Genomic DNA, 21089 nt, shown 5'->3' on the forward strand with positions numbered 1-21089 from the left:
GATTTTTTCCTCTATTTCTTTGCACTGATTGCTGAGGAAAGCTTTCTTATCTTTCTTTGCTATTTTTTGGAACTCTGCATTCAGATGTTTATATCTTTCCTTCTCTCTTTTGCTTTTCATTTTCCTTCTTTTCACAGCTATTTGTAAGACCTCCTCAGACAGCCATTTTGCTTTTTTGCATTTCTTTTCCATGGGGATAGTCTTGATCCCTTTCTCCTGGACAATGTCATGAACCTCCATCCATAGTTCATCAGGCATTCTATCTATCATATCTAGTCCCTTATATCTATTTCTCACTTCCACTGTATAATCATAAGGGATTTGATTTAGGTCATACCTGAATGGTCTAGTGGTTTTCTGGAACCACTTTCTTCAATTTAAGTCTGAATTTAGCAATAAAGAGTTCATTATCTGGGCCACAGTTAGCTCCTGGTCTTGTTTTTGCTAACAGTATAGAGCTTCTCCATCTTTAGCTGCAAAGAATATAATCTGATTTTGGTGTTGACCATCTGGTGATATCCATGTGTCGAGTCTTCTCTTCTGTTGTTGGAAGAGGGTGTTTGTTACGACCAGTGTGTTCTCTTGGCAAAAGTCTATTAGCCTTTGCCCTGCTTCATTCTGTACTCCAAGGCCAAATTTGCCTGTTACCCCAGGTGTTTCTTGACTTCCTACTTTTGCATTCTGGTCCCCTGTAATGAAAAGACATCTTTTTTGGGTATTAGTTCTAAAAGGCCTTGTATGTCTTCATAGAACCATTCAACTTCAGGTTCTTCAGCATTACTGGTTGGGGCATAGCCTTGGATTACCGTGATATTGAATGGTTTGCCTTGGAAATGAACAGAGATCATTCTGTCGTTTTTAAGACTGCATCCAAGTACTGCATTTTAGACTCTCTTGTTGACCATGATGGCTACTTCATTTCTTCTAAGGGATTCCTGCCCACAGTAGTAGATATAATGGTCATCTGAGTTAAATTCACCCATTTCAGTCTATTTTAGTTCACTGATTCCTAGATAGTTTTCAATATTCTAGCTAAGACAATCAGAGAAGCCAAAGAGAAGGACTCCAAATTGGAGAAGAGGTAAAACTGTCACTGTTTGCAAATGACAAAGAAAATCTTATAGATGGTACCAGAAAAATACTAGTGCTCAACAATGAATTTGGTTAAGAGGCAAAATTAATACAGAGAAATATGTTGCATTTCTATACACTAACAATGAAAAGTCACAAAGAGAAATTAAAGAAACAACACCATGTACCATTGCATCAAAAATAATAAAGTGTTTAGGAATAGACATACTTAAGGAGACAAAAGACCTGTTCTCTGAAAATGATGATGCTGATTAAAGAAATTGAAACCAACATAAACAGATGGATAAAAATATACCGTATTCTTGGATTGAAAGAATCAATATTGTTAAAATGCTTACAGTACCTAAGACAATCTACAGATTCAATGCAGTCACCATCAAATCACCAATTGTATTTTTCACAGAACTAGAGCAAAAAAAATCTTAAAATATCTATGGAGATACAAACGAACCCAAATAGCACAAACCTGAGAAAGAAAAAAGAGAGCTGGAGGAATCAGGCTCCCTGACTTCAGAGTATACTACAAAGCCATAGTCATCAAAATGGTATGGTATTGGCACAAAAACAGAAATATAGATTAATGGAACAAGAAAGCAAGCCCAGAAATGAACCCACAAATCTATGATCAATTAATCTAAAACACTGGAGGTAAAACTATATAGTGGAGAAAAGACAGTCTCTTCAATAAATGGTACTGGGAAAACTGGATAGCTACATGTAAAAAAAAAAAAATGAAAATAGAATGCTCTTTAACATCACTCACAAAAAATAAGCTTAAAAAAATGGATTAAAGACCCTAGTGTAAATTTGGATACTATAAAACTCTTAGAGGAAAACATAGAAAGAAGACTCTCTTTGATATAAATCATGGCAATATCCTTTATGATTCATCTGCTGGAGTAATGAAAATAAGAAGAAAAATAAACAAATGGGGCCTAATTAAAAAGCTTTTTCACAGCAAAAGAAACTACAAACAAGATGAAAAGACCACCCACAGAAAGGAAGAAGATATTTGCAAATGATGCAAGTGAAAATGGATTTATCTTCAAAATTTACAAACAGATCAGGTGTCTCAATATAAGTAAAACAAAAAACCTAATCAAAAAATTTGCAGAAGGACTAAATATAGACATTTCTCCAAAGAAGACATACAGGTGGCCAAGAGGCACACGAAAAGATGTTAAAAATTGCTAATTAAAAGAATTAAAATCAAAACCACCATGAGCTATTACTTCACACCTGTCAGAATGGACATCATTAAAAAATCTACAAACAATAAATGCTGGAGATGGTGTGGAGAAAAGGGAATTCTCCTATACTGTTTGTGGGAATGTAAATTGGTATAGTCACTATGGAGAACAGTCTGGAGATTCCTTAAAAAACTAAAAATAGAACTATCATATGATAGAGCAATCCCACTCTCAGGCATATATTCAGAGAAAAACTTTATTTGAAATTATGCATACACTCTAATATTCACCAAAGCACTGTTTACAGTAGCCAATACAGGGAAGTAAGATATATGCCCTTCTACAGATGAATGGATAAAGAAAATGTGATACATAAATAAAACAGAATATTACTCAGACATAAACAAAAGAATGAAATAATTCCATCTGTAGCAACATGAATGGATCTGGAGACCATCATACTAAGCAAGTCAGGGAGACAAAGACAAATGTTATGATATCACTTACATGTGGAATCTAAAATAAGAAAGATACAAATGAACTTCTCTACAAAACAAAAACAAACTCACAGGCTTAGAGAATGAATTTATGATTACCAGGGAGAAATGTAGGGGCAAGGAGATAGACTGGAAGCTTGAGATTGACATGTACATACTGCTAGATTTAAAATAATCAACAACTACTTACTATAATATATATACGGCAATTTTTTTAACTCTATGTAAACAGTTCAGTTCAGTTCAGTCGCTCAGTCGTGTCCGACTCTTTGCGACCCCATGAATCGCAGCACGTCAGGCCTCCCTGTCCATCACCAACTCCCAAGATATAATATGAATACTCAGGTTTGAAATTTTTCCTCCTATGAAGTCTGTATCAGGCTAAACCATAGAAATATATCAGGAAATAGGTACTAAAAATAGATCAATCCATACTTCACCAATGCTTTCCAAAATATCTAGTGAATTCAACTACATTATTTTTTATTTTATATTAATTAATTTATTTAGTTTTGGTGGCACTGGGTCTTTGTTGCTACACACAAGGCTTTCTCTAGGTGAAGCAAGCAGGTGCTACTTCTTATTGAGAAGCACAGGCTCTAAAGCCTATGGGCTTCAGTAGCTGTGGCTCACAGGCTGTAGAGTGAATGCCCAGTAGTTGGGGTGTGCAAGCTCAGTTGCTCTGCAGCAGGTGGGATCTTAGCTCCCAGACCAGGGAACAAATCCAGAATCCACGTCCCCTGCATTCCAAGTCACATTCTTAAAAAACTGAACCACCAGGGAAGTGCCTAAATTATTTATAGATATTATCAAAATCCCTAACCATCTACTGGTACACTGGTGCCATGAGCCAAAAAGAAAAAAAAGTTCTTGCCAATTTAAAACAATATTTTAGAATTCAGTCAAACCCATTCTCCCCTGCAAATGCAAATCAAATAACACATGTATTGATTGTTGCAAAAAGAAAATATAGCTACTATTATTATAAATACATATTATAAAGGACATGTGAATTCTTATCAAAGGTATAAGGGGAAGTAAATACAGCCTGGAACATCTGTCTATGTTTAGTGGCATCAATGAGCTCTTATTTTGTCACTCTGCACTTTTTGTAGTACATGGAAAATGCAAGATAAAGCAAACTTTTCTCCACATTAGCTTGTCTATGAATCATGGCAAGCAAAAGATCTGAAAGAAAATTGCTTTAATCTCTGAAATGATGGTACACGTTTGTGCATTTTCTAGATAGTCCTAGAGATTTTCTTGCCATATTTATCATTGCTGAATCCCAATTACTCAAACTGGCCTATCCAACATCCAAGGGTTACTATGAACAGAAAATATGATGACAATGATTTAAACAAAGGGATCCTGCTTAGAACTGCCAGGACTGAGTGCTTCAAAACTAAAAATGTATCAGGAAAAGTTTCCAAAATTTATATCTGATCTCCTGACTACCAACTCAGAACTGGATCTTAACTATAGTACTTATTGAATTACTGGTTGTTTCATTATCAGTAGTATAAATAGTGGATTTTTGTGTACAATATATGGATTCTTATGATATGAAAAATAAAAGTTGACATAATATCTTATAGACAGATAAGGTAAATGTATATCTAATACAATGACACTAAGAATTAATGAACAAGATTCCCCTACTATTTTTTTTTCTTAAAAGATGGTAAGTTCCAGTATCAATTCATTTGTTCAAGAAAATGCTATCTGTATGTCACTGCAGGAAAAAAAAAAAAAAAAACAGTAAATTCAGAAAGTAATAAGGTGGTGAAGAATCATGGTATAATAGCACTACAAAGACATTTAAGAGCCATCTGGTTCAGTCTCTTCATTTTGAAGATGAGGAAACTGTCTCACCGTGATGTGTCATAGATAAGTTATTTAGGGGGAAACATGGAGCAAAACTCAAGTTTCCTGATGTGATCTAGATATATTTAAGTACTAAAGTTGTTCAAATATGAATTAATGAAAATCTCTAAAGGGATATGATCCCCTCGTCACACCACAGTCTCATATTGTATTTTATACTTCCTTACAATTTATTTGAGGTTTAGAGACCTAAACTCTAACACATATTTTGTATTGCCTCATGGTTCATATTACAGTGACTTTAGCCTTAAACAAAGTCTTAAACCCTACTTGTTGAATCTTCAGTACATCATTTGAATATCTATCTTCAGGGAAAACCAGAAACACATGAAAAGCAGTGGAAAAGATGTTATAGTTTATTTGGTATTTCATTAGCAATTTCTCCTCTCATTCAACTGATCAATTAAATTTTTAACCTCAAGATATGGCTCAGATGGATTTAGAACAGACAATTAGTTCCAGACACCAAGTTCTCAAAAAATAGCCCTGAAATAGAACATGCTGTGAAAATGATGCACTCAATATGTCAGCAAATTTGGAAAACTCAGCAGTGGCCACAGGACTGGAAAAGGTCAGTTTTCATTCCAATCCCAAAGAAAGGCAATGCCAAAGAATGCTCTAACTACCGCACAGTTGCACTCATCTCACACGCTAATAAAGTAATGCTCAAAATTCTCCAAGCCAGGCTTCAGCAGTACGTGAACCGTGAACTTCCTGATGTTCAAGCAGGTTTTAGAAAAGGAAGAGGAACCAGAGATCAAATTGCCAACATCCGCTGGATCATGGAAAAAGCAAGAGAGTTCCAGAAAAAGATCTATTTCTGCTTTATTGACTATGCCAAAGCCTTTGACTGTGTGGATCACAATAAACTGTGGAAAATTCTGAAAGTGATAGGAATACGAGACCACCTGACCTGCCTCTTGAGAAATCTGTATGCAGGTCAGGAAGCAACAGTGAGAACTGGACATGGAACAACAGACTGGTTCCAAATAGGAAAAGGAGTACGTCAAGGCTGTATATTGTCACCCTGTTTATTTAACTTATATGCAGAGTACATCATGAGAAACGCTGGACTGGAAGAAACACAAGCTGGAATCAAGATTGCCAGGAGAAATATCAATAACCTCAGATATGCAGATGACACCACCCTTAAGGCAGAAAGTGAAGAGGAACTAAAAAGCCTCTTGATGAAAGTGAAAGGGGAGAGTGAAAATGTTGGCTTAAAGCTCAGCATTCAGAAAACAAAGATTATGGCATCTGGTCCCATCACTTCATGGGAAATAGATGGGGAAACAGTGGAAACAGTGTCAGGCTTTATTTCTGGGGGCTCCAAAACCACTTCAGATGGTGACTGCAGCCATGAATTTAAAAGACGCTTACTCCTTGGAAGGAAAGTTATGACCGGCCTAGATAGCATATTCAAAAGCAGAGACATTACTTTTCCAACAAAGGTCCGTCTAGCCAAGGCTATGGTTTTTCCTGTGGTCATGTGTGGATGTGAAAGTTGGACTGTGAAGAAGGCTGAGCGCCTAAGAATTGATGCTTTTGAACTGTGGTGTTGGAGAAGACTCTTGAGAGTCCCTTGGACTGCAAGGAGATCCAACCAGTCCATTCTGATGGGCAACTCAGAACTTACAGAACTAACACCCAAGAAAGATGTCCTTTTCATCATAGGGGACTGGAATGCAAAAGTAGGAAGTCAAGAGATGCCCAGAGTAACAGGCAAGTTTGGCCTCAGAGTACACAGTGAAGTAGGGCAAAGGCTAACAGAGTCTTCCCAAGAGAACACGGTGGTCATGGCAAACACCCTCTTCCAACAACACAAGAGAATATTCTACATATTGACATCACCAGATAGTCAATACCAAAATCAGACTGATTATATTCTTGCAGCCAAAGATGGAGAAGCTCTATACTCATCAGAAACAAGACTGGGAGCTGACTGTGGCTCAGATCATGAATTTCTTATTGCATCATTCAGCCTTAAGTTGAAGAAAGTAGGGAAAACCACTAGACCATCCAGTTATGACCTAAATCATATCCCTTATGATTATACAATGGAAGTGACAAATAGATTCAAGGGATTAGATCTGATAGACAGAGTGCCTGAAGAACTATGGATGGAGGTTCATGATGTTGTATAGGAGGTAGTGCTCAAGACCATCCCAAAGAAAAAGAAATGCAAAAAGAAAGGCAAAATGGAAAGTCCAGAGATAAATCCACGCACATATGGACACCTTATCTTTGACAAAGGAGGCAAGAATATACAATGGATTAAAGACAATCTCTTTAACAAGTGGTGCTGGGAAATCTGGTCAACCACTTGTAAAAGGATGAAACTAGACCACTTTCTAACACCATACACAAAAATAAACTCAAAATGGATTAAATATCTAAACGTAAGACCAGAAACTATAAAACTCCTAGAGGAGAACATAGGCAAAACACTCTCCGACATACATCACAGCAGGATCCTCTATGACCCACCTCCCATAATATTGGAAATAAAAGCAAAAATAAACAAATGGGACCTAATTAACCTTAAAAGCTTGTGCACAACAAGGGAAACTATTAGCAAGGTGAAAAGACAGCCTTCAGAATGGGAGAAAATAATAGCAAATGAAACAACCGACAAACAACTAATCTCAAAAATATACAAGCAACTCCTACAGCTCAACTCCAGAAAAATAAACGACCCAATCAAAAAATGGGCCAAAGAACTAAATAGACATTTCTCCAAAGAAGACATACAGATGGCTAACAAACACATGAAAAGATGCTCAACATCACTCATTATCAGAGAAATGCAAATCAAAACCACTATGAGATACCATTTCACACCAGTCAGAATGGCTGCCATCCAAAAGTCTACAAATAATAAATGCTGGAGAGGGTGTGGAGAAAAGGGAACCCTCTTACACTGTTGGTGGGAATGCAAACTAGTACAGCCACTATGGAGAACAGTGTGGAGATTCCTTCAAAAACTGGAAATAGAACTGCCTTATGATCCAGCAATCCCACTGCTGGGCATACACACTGAGGAAACCAGAAGGGAAAGAGACACGTGTACCCCAATGTTCATCGCAGCACTGTTTATAATAGCCAGGACATGGAAGCAACCTCGATGCCCATCAGCAGATGAATGGATAAGCAAGCTGTGGTACATATACACAATGGAGTATTACTCAGCCATTAAAAAGAATACATTTGAATCAGTTCTAATGAGGTGGATGAAATTGGAGCCTATTATACAGAGTGAAGTAAGCCAGAAGGAAAAACATAAATACAGTATACTAACACATATATATGGAATTTAGAAAGATGGTAACAATAACCCTGTGTACGAGACAGCAAAAGAGACACTGATGTATAGAACAGTCTTATGGACTCTGTGGGAGAGGGAGAGGGTGGGAAGATTTGGGAGAATGGCATTGAAACATGTAAAATATCATGTAAGAAACGAGTTGCCAGTCCAGGTTCAATACACGATACTGGATGCTTGGGGCTAGTGCACTGGGACGACCCAGAGGGATGGTATGGGGAGGGAGGAGGGAGGAGGGTTCAGGATGGGGAACACATGAATACCTGTGGCGGATTCATTTTGATATTTGGCAAAACTAATACAATTATGTAAAGTTTAAAAATAAAATAAAATTAGGGGGAAAAATCAATGAAAAAAAAAAAAAAAGAAAGGCAAAATGGTTGTCTGAGGAGGCCTTACAAATAGCTGAGAAAAGAAGAGAAGCGAAAGGCAAAGGATAAAAGGAAAGATATACCCATTTGAATGCAGAGTTCCAAAGAATAGCAAGGAGAGCTAAGAAATCCCTCCTCAGTTATCTATGCAAAAGAATAGAGGAAAAGAATGGAATGGGGAAGACTAGAGATCTCGTCAAGAAAATTAGAGATACCAAGGGAACATTTCATGCAAAGATGGGCACAATAAAGGACAGAAATTGGATGGACCTAATAGAAGCTGAAGATATTAAGAAGAGGCGGCAAGAATACACATAAAAACTATACAGAAAAGATCTTCATGACCCAGATAAGCACAATGGCGTGTTCACTCACCTAGAGCCAGACATTCTGGAATGAGAAGTCAAGTGGGCCTTAGCACTATAAACAAACTTAGTGGAGGTGATGGAATTCCAGTTGAGCTATTTCAAATCCTAAAAGATGATGCTGTTAAAGTGCAGAACTGAATGTGCCAGCAAATTTGGAAAACTCGGCAGTGGCCTCAGGACTGGAAAAGGTCAGTTCTCATTCCAATGCCAAAGAATGTTCAAACTACTGATCAATTGCACTCATCTCACATGCTAGCAAAGTAATGCTCCAAATTCTCCAAGCCAGGCTTCAACAGTAGGTAAACCATAAATTTCCAGATATTCAAGCTGGACGTAGAAAAGGCAGATGAACCAGATATCAAATTGCCAATATCCGTTGGATCATCAAAAAGTCAAAAGAATACCAGAAAAACATCTACTCTGCTTTATTAATTACTCCAAAGCCTTTGCCTATGTAGATCACCACAAACTGTGGAAAATTCTATAAGAGATGGGAATGCCAGACTACCTTACCTCCTTCCTGAGAAATTTGTATGCAGGTCAAGAAACAACAGTTAGAACTGGACATTGAACAACAGACTGGTTCCAAATTGGGAAAAGAGTACTTCAAGACTGTATATTGTTACTTTGCTTATTTAACTTATATGCAGAGTACATCATGCAAAATGCTGGGCTGGATGAAGCACAAGTGGGAATCAAGATTTCCAGGAGAAATATCAAAAACCTCAGATACACAGATGACACCACCCTTATGGCAGAAAGCAAAGAAGAGCTAAAGAGCCTCTCATTGAAAGAGAAAGAGGAGAGTGAAAAAGCTGGCTTAAAACTCAACATTCAAGTCCAGGTTCAGTGCACGATGCTGGATGCTTGGGGCTGGTGCGCTGGGACGGCCCAGGGGGATGGTATGGGGAGGGGGGAGGGAGGAGGGTTCAGGATGGGGAGCACGTGTATACCTGAAATTTTTTTAATTTTAAAAATAAAAAAATAAATAAATAAAAAAAAAAAAAAAGAAAGAAACACACACAGCACCATATGTAAACTAGACAGCCTGAGGGCATTTGCTGTATGACTCAGGGAGCTCAAACTGGTGCTTGGTGACAACCTAGAGGGGTGGGATGGGATGGGAGGTGGGAGGGAGGTTCAAGAGGGAGGGGACATATGCATACATACGGCTGATTCATGTTGATGTATGGAAGAAACTAGTACCATATTGTAAAACAATTATCCCTCAATTAAAAACAAATAAAAAGTTTAAAAAAAGAAAAAAAAAAACTCAACATTCAAAAAACAAAGATCATGGCATCTGGTCTGATCACTTCATGGAAAACAGATGGGAAGCAATGGAAACACTTTATTTTTTTTTAAATAAAAAGACTTTATTTTGGAGGGTGTCAAAATCACTGTAGATGGTGACTGCAGCCATGAAATTAAAAGACACTTGTCCTTTGGAAGAAAAGCTATGACCAACCTAGATAGCATATTAAAAAGCAGAGACATTACTTTGCTGACAAAGGTCCATCTAGTCAAAGCTATGGTTTTTCCAGTAGTCATGTATAGGTGTGAGAGTTGGAGTATAAAGAAAGCTGAGCGCCAAAGAATTGATGCTTTTGAACTGTGGTGTTGGAGAAGACTCTTGAGCATCCCTTGGACTGCAAAGAGATCAAATTAATCAATCCTAAAGGAAACCAGTCCTGAATATTCACTGGAAGGACTGATACTGAAGCTGAAACTGCAGTACTTTGGCCACCTGATTGGAAGAGCCGACTCATTAGTAAAGACTGATGCTAGGGAAGATTGAAGGTAGGAGGAGATGGAGGACAATAGAGGATGAGATGGTTGGATGGCATCACCAACTGGATGGACATGAGTTTAAGCAAGCTCTGGGAGTTGATGATGGACAGGAAAGCCTAATATGCTGCAGTCCATGGTATCACAAAGAGTGGGAAACAACTGAGAGACTGAACTGGAACTGGAATAAGAATGAAAGATGCCTTCAAAAATGAAAGTGCTATAATTATAGGTAAATATCTACATAAACATCTAGAAGCATAAAAGTTGTCTTCAGTAACTGAATTTGAAAGTGGTAACTTTTACATTATGTTTAAATTACATAGATTTAGCTGATTGATAATGATTTGGAAAGGCAGAGACTCATTGATACTGGGGAAATATTCACCTTCTGCATTGTCTAATACTTGTGCATTTACTCCTATAACCATAGCACCTTTCATACTTGTTCACCTACTTTCATAACTGGCTCATGGCTAGTCAGTATAATTATTGACCAAGTCATAAAAACAGCCCTTATAATCATTTACACTCACTCCCTAATCTACAATTCAACATAACAATATGAAAATGCCCCAAATATCATAAATTCATGTGCATGAACATGTGCCCCTTGTGTGTGATTATTATTATTATAAGTATTCAGATATTCAAACTCCAGCTTCAGATTTAGAGTAGTGTAGAAAGTTCTTAAGAGTAACAAGAACTTTAATGAATATCTAAACCAACCTCTCCATCTTACAAATGAAGAACTGGATCCTAAAGGGGATAAGTGAGAGACAATACAAAATAGACAGTAGGGCTACGATAAGAAATCAAGTATCTTGAGGCAATTTTATAGTTTCCTATTTGGATGAACTGTGCCCATCTCTTCATACGTTTGAAAGCTTTTCTGTCAAAACTGTGAATAAGTAAATTAATTAAAGGAGAACTATGAGTAATCAAATCTTGAGGTTTGCAATTACTGAAATGAAATGGTGGGTCAGTTTATTGCAATATGGTTTTATTATTAAAATAACATTTAATTAAATTAATGGTGTTGCATTAATAATATCACTCCAAAAATGAAAAACAGTTTATATCTCCCTCATTATGTCTCTCTACTGTCAAGTACTGCATGTTGGCTTGTTTATTGTTTACATTCAAAGCTACTTTGGGTTAAGTATGATGTACTAAAATATGAATAATGAAACATCTGGCGATATGAAATGTTAATGTGGTATATCACATTGAATCTAATGGAAACAATTTTGAAATTCCCTATAAATCAACTGGGTAGATGTAAGCCTTTTCAGAGGTAGTATTCAGACTAATTTTCAGGAAATGCTTATGCTCTGAACTCTGTTATTTGGAAAAACATTTGGACTCCAAAAGATTCAGAACTCAACTAACAGGAAAGCCATACAAATATAAGAATAGAATGAAAGATCAGAGAAGCCACATGCAAGTAGTTACAGACCACTTAAGTGAGGAGCAAATATTACAGTGATTCTTAGGAATCACCACTCAGGGATAGATACAAAATTTAAAACTACTCAGCTCAGCACCATGGCTAAGAGGGAAAGGCAGTCAAACATAGGTATATGCAGAGTTTGTAAAACATTTGCAGCTGTATGTGGGCTAGACATCACCAAAGCCATCAAATGATGTGAGACTGGAAATCTGCTATATTGGCATGAACTGTTTGTTCAGTTCAGTTCAGTTACTCAGTCGTGACTGATTCTTTGTGACTGCATGGACTGCAGGGCGACATGCTTCCCTGTCCATCACCAACTCCCAGAGTTTACTCAAACACATGTCCATTGAGTCGGTGACGCCATCCAACCACCTCACCCTTTGTCATCCCCTTCTCCTTCTGCCCTTAATCTTTCTCAGCATCAGCGTCTTTTCAAATGAGTCAGCTCTTCACATCAGGTGGCCAAAGTATTGTAGTTTCAGCTTCAACATCAGTCCTTCCAATGTACATTCAGGACTGATTTCCTTTAGGATGGACTGGTTGGATTTCCTTGTAGTCCAAGGGACTGTCAAGAGTCTTCTCCAACACCACAGTTCAAAAGCATCAATTCTTCAGCACTCAGCTTTCTTTATAGTCCAACTCTAGTTTGTACACTTTGTTAAGCCACAGATAGATATGAAGAGAAGATACACTCAATCTTTGTTAAAGTTCAGCTTATTCTACAAAAACAGCAGATTGGAGAATGCACAATAAGGCAGTGAATTTGCCATTTAGAATGGGGCCAGAGATAGGAAAATGATAATTAGTAAGGGTTGGGAGGGAAAACAGCATTGCTCATTAGAAAGTGCAACCAAACCAGGAACCTAGGAGAAGGCTGACTTCTGCTTTGAGCAAACTGCTATCCTGTAGCCTGAAATGCCTAACAAAATTTGAGGTTGCCAAGCAACATTTTATTTTCCTATATACTATTATGAAAATGAATAAAAATACATTTTAAATGTCTTTGAGATTCTAATAATCTCTTCAAATGCTCCAATTACATCTAATGTTAAAAGATTAAAGCAAGAAAGAAACATCATATTGAACTTATACCAGTATATTTTATTTTCCATTTTCCTGCTTGTTCACGAAATGTTAAGAAAATTGATGAAAAAGGCAAGGATAGTTAGGAAGGTGAGAGAGTTTCATGACCAATTGAGCTAACACTAAGTTGGAAACAACAAATTTTATATACCACTTATCATATGCTACACAGTTGTAGGTTCTTTACATATTTACTTATTTAATATTTACAAAGCACTTCAGAGGGAAGTAGCATCAGTATTTCCATTTTTCAGATGAGGAAACTGATTTACAGAAACTGAAAAAACCTGTCAAATGAAAAACCTGTCAAAATTAACCTTCACAGCTAATAAGCCTTGAAGTTGTATTTAAACTCAGGTACACTGACTCCAGGTTTCCTTAATGCAGATATTTTCAAAGTTTATAATATGCTAGTATTTATTGTGACTTTCCAAAAGAGGTAGAGAACACACTATTTTCTAAACTTTTGCAATAATGGAACTTGTTTTTACAGAGTATCTATTAAAGACTCAAAAGACACCACTAATCCATAGAATGAAGTTTGAGAAATACTGTTGTAAACATTTTTTTTTAACTTGGATGCATGCTTAACTTCAACTATTTTGACACTATTTCTCTGTTTTTGAAATATATATTTATATAAATATATCAGGAATTTTTACATAGTTATAAATTTAAATTTAGGAGTTTTCAGTTTACATAATGTTAACTACTATCTCAGTTTTCACAGTTTACATACAATTAACTACTATCTCATTGGGTTATACTTGCCCTTGGTGATATCTTTTTAAATTAGAAATGTTCCAGGTTTTTAAGCATAGTCACTGACAATTATTATATTGTTGGTACCTCTCAATAGACCATTTCTTTTTCATGAAAATTTGAGCTATAAAAATTCTTCAAATGGTACACACAAGTTCTTATAGGTTATACATGTCCCTAGGTACTTTACTTGAGCATTTTTATATAGTATTATAGAGTAGACATGTCAAGATAATTTCTAAGGTCTTGCAGCCCTGACCTCCAATTGGTCTGATTTTCAAACGAGAATTGACACATCCAGCAAATATCATTGTAAGTCTATGGGAGGGTTGCATTAGACATAGATTAATGGTAACAAAACATCTCAAATTTCTGACATTAGGGCAAAGATTAGCTATTCCCAGGAAGCTGGGGACCCAAGACAAGTTGAAGGAGCTCCTTCCACAGCCCTTCCATCCTCAAGTGCAGGATTTTCTCGTATAGACCATCCCACCAAATAAGAAACCAAGCTACTAGTCTATGAAATATAGACTCTCGGATATCAGTCAACTTCCAAAAGCTACAGAAATAATTAAAAGCTAACACTTCATATACCAGAATGACCTTGAAAACTGTTGGAGTAGTCAACTTATTTTACTTTTTATATTTCATTTCATAGATATTCTTGACACTTTAAAAATATATTTGGGTGTCAGCTTCAATAGCTCATATACTAAAATTAGGACAAAACAGAGAAAACTACCATGGCCCCTGCACAAAGATAAAATGTGAATTTGTGGAGTGGTCAATATTTTTAGTGATAGTTGCACAACAGTGTGACTGTACTAAATGCCACTGAATAGTAGTCATAAAATTGTTAAAATTGTAGACTTTATACCATGTATATTTTATCAGAGGAAGAGAAAACATAATTGGGCAAGTTAGTGACCTCTTACAAATTAAAAACAGATTAACATGGATGTAAAAGAAGAAAAAAAATTATTAACTTCTGGGATGCTGCAAAATTTGTGATTATTTTCTCCCATAGTTGCTCAAAGAAAGAATTTAAGTTTTGTGTTATACGTGTTGCTGTTTGTTGTTCAGCTGCTCAGTCATGTCCGGCACTTTATGATCCTATGGACTGCACCACAACAGGCTTCCCTGTCCTTCAACAACTCCAGGGCTTGCTCAAACTCATGTCCATTGAGTCGGTGATGCCATAAAAACATCTCATCCTCTGCCATCCCCCATCTCCTCCTGCCTTCAATCTTTCCCAGCAACACAGTCTTTTCTAATGAGTCAGCTCTTTGCATCAAGTGGACAAAGTATTGGAGCTTCAGCTTCAACATCAGTACTTTCAGCGAATATTCAGGACTGATTTTCTTTAGGATTGACTGGTTTGATCTTGCACTCCAAGAGACTCTCGAGAGTCTTCTTCAACAACACAGTTTGAAAGCATCAATTCTTCAGGGCTCAGCCTTCTATATCGTCCAATTCTGACATCCATATATAACTACCAGAAAAAACATACCTTTGACTAAATGAACTTTTGTCAGTAAAGCAATGTCTCTGCTTTTCAATATGCTGTTTAGGTTTGCCATAGCTTTTCTTCAAAAGAGCAAGTTGTTTTAATTTCATGGCTGCAGTCACCATCTGCAGTGATTCTGGAGCCCAAGAAAATAAAGTCTGTCACTGATTGATCTATTTGCCATGAAGTGATGGGACCAGATGCCATGATCTTAGTTTTATGAATGTTGAGTTTTAAGCCAGCTGTTTCTATCTCCTCTTTCACCTTCACCTTCATTAAGAGGCTCTTTAGTTCCCCTTCACTTTCTGCCATAAGGGTGGTGTCATCTTCATATCTGAGGTTTCTGATATTTCTTCTGGAAATCTTGAATCCAGCATGTGATTCACCCAGTCCAGCATTTCTCATGATGTACTCTATGTAGGTTAAATAAGCAGGGTGACAATATACAGCCTTGACATACTTCTTTCCCAATTTTGAACAAGTCCATTTCTCCATGTCCAGTTCTAACTGTTGCTTCTTGACCTGCATATAAATTTCTCGGGAGGCAGGTAAGGTGGTCTGGCATTCCCATCTCTTGAAGAATTTCCAACGGTTTCTTGTGATCCACACAGTCAAAGGCTTTAAGTAGTCAATGGAGAAGAAGTAAATGTTTTTCTGGAATTATCTTGCTTTTTCTGTGATCCAACGGATGTTGGCAATTTGATTTCCAGTTCCTCTGCCTTTTCTAAATTCAACTAGTACATATGGAAGTTCTCAGTTCACGTATTGTTGAAGCCTCACTTGGAGAATTTTCAGCATTGCTTTGCTGGCATGTGAAATAAGTGCAATTGTACAGTAGTATGAACATTCTTTGGCATTGCCTTTCTTTGGGATTGTAATGAAAACTGACCTTCCCAGTCCTATGGCAACTGCTGAGTTTTCTAAATTTGCTGGCATACTGAGTGCAACACTTTCACAGCATCATCTTTCAGGAATTGAAATATCTCTACTGGAATTCCATCACCTCCACTAGCTTTGTTCATAGTGATGCTTCCTAAGACCCAGTTGACTACACACTCCAGGATGTCTGGCTCTAGGTGAGTGATCACACCATCAAGGTTATCTGGGTCATTAAGACCTTTTTTGCACAGTTCTTTGGATTCTTGCCCTCTCTTCTATCTTCTGCTTTTGTTAGGACCATACCGTTTCTGTCCTTTATTGTGCCCATCTTTGCATGAAATGCTCCCTTGGTATCTCTAGTTTTCTTGAAGCAATCATTAGTCTTTCCCATTCTATTGTTTTCCTCTATTTCTTTGATTACTGAGAAAGGCTTTCTTATCTCTCCTTGTTATTCTTTGGAACTCTGCATTCAAATAGGTATATCTTTCCTCTTCCCCTTTGTCTTTCACCTCTTTTCTTTTCTCAGCTATTTGTAATGCCTCCTCAGACAACCATTTTGCCTCTTTGCATTTCTTTTTCTTGGGGATGGTTTTGATCACCGCCTCTTGTACAATGTTACAAACTTCCATCCATTGTTATTCATGCACTCTCTATATCAGAACTTGAATCTATTTGTCACTTTCACTGTATATCATTGGGGATTTTATTTAAGTCAGAACTGAATGGCCCAGTGGTTTTCCCTACTTTCTTCAAATTTGAGTCTGAATTTTGCAATATGGAGTTCATGATCTGAGCCACAGTCATGCATTTTAGGCAAAATTAACTTCAATTTTAAAATGTCCTTTACTCTAACAATGGTGCCAGCAAGAATATATACAATATAACATATAGCCATTTTAACTTTAATTTACAGAAACATGCAGCCACACACAAGAGTCATATTCCTAGAAGAAAGCTAAAAAAAAATAGTGATTCATTAATTAAATTTACTTTTAATTTGCAAATCAATAATAACAGTAATCAATCAAAGTGCAACATGCATTTAAATGATTTGGTACTGCACTGCAGCAGGTATCACCAATTAATAGAAAGGAGAGAGCATTAACAGAATTAATGGGAGAGAAAGAGAAACCAACCTAGCCAAGTTCAAATTTATAACAAAAATCAAGTTTCCCTTAAGATAGCTTCCATAGTAAAAGGAAATTCAATTTACTAAATGTATTTTTGAAATGTGGATTTCAGGAACTCAGAATGTGTTTAGGAGAGATAGACTTATCACTGAGGATATTAATATGAAAAAGTGATCAGTGGTTATTATGTAATTTCATTTTCTCTACTTGGTTTGTTCTGCTCACTGTAACTATAAGACTTTTCTTCCTGCTGCATTTTGGAAAGCTATTTTTGCCTGTGTGAAAAACCAGCAACATGCTTAAGAGTTAGATAAAGTAAAATATTTTATGTCTAGAAGGCAAATTCAAGAGGAAAACTTCCTATCCATTTTCCTTTAGAAATAGAAGAAATGGGAATTTAGCCTCAAACAAAAATGTAACTTTGTCTAACATTGAGCTGAAGTGCTAACTCCTGTGTAGCAGCTAATGAAAACTCAAATGTATTTTGTGTTCATTAAAAGGTATCAAATTGCTACTACAAGAATATTGTTGTTTAGACACTAAGTCATGTCTGACTCTTTTGTGATACAGACTCATTCACTGTTGCTAACCAGCCTTTTCTGTCCTGGGATTTCCTAGGCAAGAATACTAAAGTAGGTTGACTTTTCCTAATCTAGGGGATCTTCCTGACCCAGGGATTGAAACAGTGTCTCCCACATTAACAGGTAGATTATTTATCACTGAGCCAGCAGAGAAAATGAACATTTACATCTTAGGAGCCAGTGAATTAAAATGGATGGGAATTGGGTGAATTTAATTCAGATGACCATATCTACTGCTGTGGGCAAGAATCCCTTAGAAGAAATGGAGTAGCCCTCATAGTCAACAGAGAGTCTGAAATGCAGTACTTGGTTGCAATCTAAAAATGATAGAATAATTTCAGTTCCTTTCCAAGGCAAACCATTCAACATGACAGTAATCCAAGTCTATGCCCCAACCACTACTGTCAAAGAAGCTGACACTGAATGGTTCTCTGAAGACCTACAAGACCTTCTAGAACTAACACCAAAAAGATGTCATTTACATCATATGGGATTGGATTGAAAAGGTAGGAAGTCAAGAGATATCTGGAAAAGAGGTAAGTTTGTCCTTGGATTACAAGATGAAGCAAGCCAAAAGGTAGCAGGGTTTTATCAAGAGAACACTAATCACAGCAAACACCCTCATCCAACAACACAATAGACCACTCTACACATGGACATCACCAGAAGGTCAGCACTGAAATCAGATTGACTATATTGTTTGCAGCTAAAGATGGAAAAGCTCTATATTGTCAGTTAAAACAAGACCTGGAGTTGACTATGCAAAGACCATGAGCTCCTTATTGTAAAATTCAGGCCTAAATTGAATAAAGTAGGGAGAACCACTGGGCCATTCATGCATTACCTAAACCAAATCGCTTATGATTACACAGTGGAGGTGATGAATAGATTCAAGGGATTAGGTCTGATAGACAGAGTGCCTGAAGAACTATGGACAGAAGTTCCTAACATTCTACAGGAGGCAGTGATGAAAACCATTCCAAAGAAAAAGAAATGTAAGAAGGCAAAATGATTGTCTGAAGAGCCTTTACAAATAGCTGAGGAAAGAAGAGAAGTGAAAGACAAGGGAGAAATGGAAACATATACTCAACTGAATGCAGAGTTCCAGAGAATAGCAAGGAGAGATAAGAAGGCCTTCTTAAATGAACAATGCTAAGAAATAGAGGAAAATAATAGAGTGAGAAAAACTAGAGATCTCTTCAAGAAAATTAGAGATATCTTGGGAACATTTCATGCAAGGATGGGCATGATAAAGGACAAAACAGTAAGGATCTAACAGAAGTAGAAGAGATTAAGAAGAGGTGGCAAGAATACACAGAAGATCTATACCAAAAAAAAAAATGTCTCAATGACCTGGATAAACACAATCGTGTGGTCACTCACCTAGAGCTGGACACCCTGGAGTGTGAAGTTAAGTGGGCCTTAGGAGTTATTACTATGAACAAAGATAATGGAGGTGATGGAAGCCCAGTAGTGCTATTTAAAAGCCTAAATGATGATGCTGTTAACATGCTGTACTCTATATGTCAGCAAACTTAGAAAATTTAGCAGTGGCCATAGGACTGGAAAAGGTCAGTTTTCATTCCAATCTCAAAGAAACACAATGTCAAAGAATGTTGAAACTACCATACAGTTGTGCTCATTTCACACACTAGCAAGGTTTTTCTCAAATTCCTTCAAGCTAGGCTTCAGCACTATGTGAACCAAGAATTTCCAGATGTACACGCTGGGTTTTCTAGAGGCAGAGGAATCAGATCAAACTGCCAACATTCATTTGATCATGGAGAATGTAAGGGAGCTCCAGTAAAACCTGTACTTCTGTTTCAGTGACTACGCTAAAGCTTTTGACTGTGTGGATCACAACAAACTCTGGTAAATTCTTAATGAGATGGGAACACCAGACCACCTTGCCTGTCTGCTGAGAAACCTGTATGTGGGTCAAGAAGCAACAGTTAGAACTAGACATGGAACAATGGAGTGGATCCAAATTGGGAAAGGAGTATGACAAGGCTGTATATTGTCAGCCATATGTAACCCTGCTTATTTAACAGATTGCAGAGTACAATCTGTGAAATGCCAGTCTGGATGAATCACAAGCTGGAATCAAGATTGCCTGGAGAAATATCAACAACCTCAGATATGCAGATGATACAACTCTAATGGCAGAAATTAATGAGGAAGTAAAGAGACACTTGGTCAGAGTGAAAGAGGACAGTGAAAAAGCTGGCTTGAAACTCAACATTCAAAAAATTAAGATCACAGTATTCAGTCCCACCATTTTGTGGCAAATAGAAGCAGAAAAACTGAAGTAGTGACAGATTTTATTTTCTTGGGCTCCAAATTCATTGAGGAAGTTAACTGTAGCCATGAAATTAAAAGACAGTTGCTCCTTGGAAGGAAAGCTATGACAAACCTAGACAGTATATTAAAAAGCAGAGAAATCACTTTGGAGACAGTCTGTATAGTCAAAGTTACATTCTTTCCAGTAGTCATGGTAGGTAGGAAGATAGGCATGGACAAGGAGGGGGCCTAGCTGAAAAGGATGCAAACTGATCTCTAAACCCCACCTGACACACCCTGCAGAGCTCACAGATAGACTACAAAAATAACCAGAGACTTTTCCAACTCCTGCACATGCACCCTAGGCACACACTGGATACAAACTAACCACTGGGGCTTCCCCAACTTTGGCACATGCACACTTGATGTATAGCTGTGTCCTCAAGTAACCTTATGCAGCTAGAATAAAGCTTCGTAAATATTCTGTACATACATACATCTGATTATAACAGACTGAATTATGGGAAAGACCTGTGCAATAGAGCCTATTGCTATGTAACTTGCAACTGTCAATCAAAACTCTCAGTCCACGCCCATCTAGATGGATATGCAAAGGCCTTATTTTGCATGTGCCTAGATATGCCCCTTTCTCTGATTAGCCTTGAGTGTATGACTATTTGCATTTTGCACAGGGCAGAAACAAGAGAATGAGACCGGGCATATAAAAAGGGAAGCCAAGAAGCATTGTGACCACTCCTTCAGGGTCAGCCCACTCCCACATCTTGGGAATGTACTATCTGCTGTCTGTTTAATAAAAGATCTGTCTGCTTGAGCTGTAACTGAGCTGTAAACCAGTTTGTTGTTTTAGATCCTTGCTAAGAGGAGACAGGATCAGA

At 37.2% G+C, this 21089-nt stretch overlaps 1 protein-coding gene and 1 non-coding gene across 3 annotated transcripts in view; one reads left to right on the forward strand and one right to left on the reverse strand.

Moving 5' to 3' along the window:
• The window catches only part of DACH2 (dachshund family transcription factor 2), an 873940-nt gene that overhangs the window by 329645 nt on the left and 523206 nt on the right, over nt 1-21089 (reverse strand). The gene's annotated exons all lie outside the window — the stretch shown is intronic.
• On the forward strand, nt 14509-14611 carry LOC139181781 (U6 spliceosomal RNA). Its single transcript, XR_011565522.1, has one exon. It is a non-coding gene; the product is annotated as a U6 spliceosomal RNA (small nuclear RNA).

Source organism: Bos indicus, chromosome X (genome assembly GCF_029378745.1).
Source record: "Bos indicus isolate NIAB-ARS_2022 breed Sahiwal x Tharparkar chromosome X, NIAB-ARS_B.indTharparkar_mat_pri_1.0, whole genome shotgun sequence".
Classification (NCBI taxonomy): domain Eukaryota; kingdom Metazoa; phylum Chordata; class Mammalia; order Artiodactyla; family Bovidae; genus Bos; species Bos indicus.